This window comes from Myotis davidii, unplaced genomic scaffold (genome assembly GCF_000327345.1).
Source record: "Myotis davidii unplaced genomic scaffold, ASM32734v1 scaffold496, whole genome shotgun sequence".
Lineage (NCBI taxonomy): Eukaryota > Metazoa > Chordata > Mammalia > Chiroptera > Vespertilionidae > Myotis > Myotis davidii.
In genome coordinates this window covers 6,656,391-6,659,678 of record NW_006289398.1, presented here as the reverse complement: position 1 = coordinate 6,659,678, position 3,288 = coordinate 6,656,391, and positions in this window count along the sequence as shown.

Here is a 3,288-nt window from a genome sequence, read left to right as displayed (position 1 = left end):
GGCGTAACAATGGACCCGGGTGTGTGTGCGGGGTCCTGCGGGCACCTCGCACGGTGCCAGAACCCAGACCTCCCCGAGCTGCAGGTTTGGGCTCCAGCGTTTGGATGTCCCGGGGCCGGGTTTGGTCCTCTGAGGTCGCCAGGCGTTTGCTCTGGTCGCCGAACCCCGTGACCCTGGGAGTTAACGAAGGTGGGCGGACGCCGTGACCTCCTGTCACCCGGTGGGAAGAGTGCAGTCGCCTGTGCATCGCGGATGGGCCTGGCAGAGGCCGGCCGCGCCTTCTAGGAACGAGGCTGGTGCCGCGCTGACAAAGTCCAGGAGGGATGCTGTCCTGACCGGGGACGCTGGGCGCCGGGGGCTCGTGATGGCGCCTTGGCTGTGGCTCCGTCTAGGGAAGGAGATGGATGCGTCCCGCCAGCCTCACGCCTCCAGAGCTGTGGGAAGCCGGCAGTTCGTGGAGAGAGGAAAACATTCTGGGTTCAGATTCTGTTTGTTGTTCCTGTGCTGATGCCAGCAGCTCCCTCTGTCTTGGTGCTAACGGGACTTTTGCCGCCTGCTCCCGGGAGCTGGTGAAGGGGTGTATCTGACTGTGCCCTGCTCTTCATTGCTGGGTGAGTTCCAGTTCCAGATTGTACAACCAACCTGTCTTGGAGGGGTCCAACCCACCAAAGCATTTGGTGAGCAAAGAAAGAGAAAACTTTGGGTGTCTGGCCGGGGTGACTCGGTGGTTGAGCGTCTACCTGTGAACCGGGTTGCGGGCTTGATCCCCGATGTGAGGGATGCAGGAGGCGGCCGGTCAGTGATTCTCTCTCATCATTGATCTCTCTCTCTCTCTCTCTCTCTCTCTCTCTCTCTCCCTTCCTCTCTGAAATCAATAAGAATATATTTAAAAAAAGATTTCAGTCTTTAAAAAAACACACAAAAACATGAAGGCCGCCGAAACTATACTGAAAAAGCAAAACCAACCAACCTTTGGAGCTGGTGCTTGTGTCTAGGTCCTCAGAGAAAGGGTGTGCCCGCTCCTTCCTTTCTTCCTGTCGTCAGTGCCCGTCTCACAGACGGAGTTTATATGGCGTCCAGTTACAAGCCAGCTCCCGAAGAATGAAAGCCGGTGTTGTTGACTGTGTTGGGGATCTTGTTTTCCAAATTCATCGGGTCCCAGGTTCCTTTACCATCTTCCAGGGAAACACTGCTTCTCTCATCCGAGTCCGAGCCTTGAGGGTTTGCTGAGCGCGTGGGCCAGCGCCAGCGCCGTGTCTGCACGCCGACACCAATAGTGTGTGCCATCTTATCTTCACTTTTCTTTTTAGTAGATGTTTGATTTTCTTTAAAAAAAGCCTATTTTCTTAAATGATTTTTTTTTTTTTCAGAGAGAGAGGAAGGGAGAGGTGGGGGGGGGGGAGAGAACCATCAGTTGGCTGCCTTCTGCTGGGATGGAGCCTGCAACCACGACCGGGAATTGAACCAGCGACCTTTCAGGGCCTGCGATGATGCTCCAACCACCGAGCTGCCAGCCACAGTGTGCAAGTGACTTCCTGGTGCTGCTGGAAGCTGGAGGGGAGCTGTGTGTGTGCCGCCCATGGTGTGTGGGACTGGATGTCACCGCTTAACCTTTCGTATCTGGAGGAGAGTGGGAAGGAGGAGAAATGAGAGGAAGTCAGAAGTGCTATTTTTAATCGTTTTTAATAAGATTGCGGATGTGAAAACAGGATGACGCGCTCTGATTTTGGAAGTTGCTTTTGATTTCCTAACTTCAAGGAATGTTCTGAGTTAGAGGGACAGGGCTAGTGCCTTGATATTTAGGACCTGGTTTTTGTGGGTTTCAGTGCCAGGGAACAGCGGGGGTTTGCGGGTCCCAGGTGAAGTGTGTCCCCCAGTGCCCTGTTCGGTTGCTGGGTGAACGAGTGCGAGGCACGGGCACCTTCCTCGCCCGCTGCCCGCGGGAGGCGCGATAGCATCTGTTTGGATTCGGTGTTTTGTTCCGGGGAATGCGGCATGTAGCCGTTTCTCTCCACTGACGATGATCAAGATAGGATTTGCGTAGCCTGGGCGGCGATGTGAACAGGGAGATCTCCGTTTTCCAGGTGATGAGGGCTCTGCCGGGAGGCCAGGCACCGGCACCCGTGTTCACGACGGGCTTTGAGGCCGGGGTGCTCGTACCTGTCGCGTCTGCGGGTAAAGATGTTGCCGCCGTTCCCACAGGTGGTACCAGCCTCCTTCTCTCCTGACAAGCAGGCCGAGTGAGGCGGCGATGTGCGAATGAGGCGGGAGAAGACAGCAGGTCACTGAGAGAGAGAGAGAGAGAGAGAGAGAGAGAGAGAGAGAGAGAGAAACACGCCCGCCCGTTTTCCTGGGGGCTGGACGGGGCCAACATCTAGATCCTTCTCCTTCTGCGTTTCCCTTTGTCGCGGCTCACGCATGTGATTGGTCTGGATGTCACCTGTTTCCCCGCCGGCCCTCAGAACAGCAGCAAGGAAAGGTGTTGGGGTTTCGGCTGCCTGTGGTGATTAGATGGGGTCATGGAGGGAAAGGAACGTAGACACAGCATGCTGCTTTTCAGATGTGAGACGGGATGCGCCCCCCGTGGGGGCATTGCTGGCGCTGCCCTCTGCTGCGGAGTGACTGCTACTGCTCGGGGTGAACACTGGGCCGCCTTTTAAACCAGAGGCAGGCGCTCATCAGTAAGCAGGAAGTCGCAGGGCTCCTGTGGATTGTGTACTGCCTACGGAGATAAAGCCGCATTCTGATCTTATTAATCCACTCAGCAAGTCTGCATGGGACCCCTGCTTCGTGCATGGCCCTGACAGTCACGAGGGATGAGCGCCCGACGGGGTGACCGTGGCTGTGGGGCTGTGGGGCGTGCTCTCCGGGGACAGGTTGGATAAGGCAGGAGTGAGAGGGGGAGGGGACCAGTGAGGCGCTTGTGCTGCCCCTGGGCCTTCTGGTGGGGTTCTCTCTTATTTCATCGGTCCCTTTGTCTTACTGTGAACTTGGATGCAGAGGGAGACTTGAAAATGTGACTGCTCACTGCGTGGTTGGTCACTGCACTTGGACGTCGTGCCTGGGATCAGTGGGGTCTGGGTTCTAGCTTTCTTCCTGGTGTAGATGGGCGAGCCCGGCCTAGGTTCTCGGTCACAGGCAGGACCTGGCATTACATAGAAAAACTGATGTGTGCGGGGGAAGTTCAGCTGCCAGAAGGTGGTTCAAATCCATCACCACTTGCAGGATGAAAACCAACCAACCAGCCAGCCACCAACCAGCCCCGAGGAGAGCTTGGTGATGGTCCCA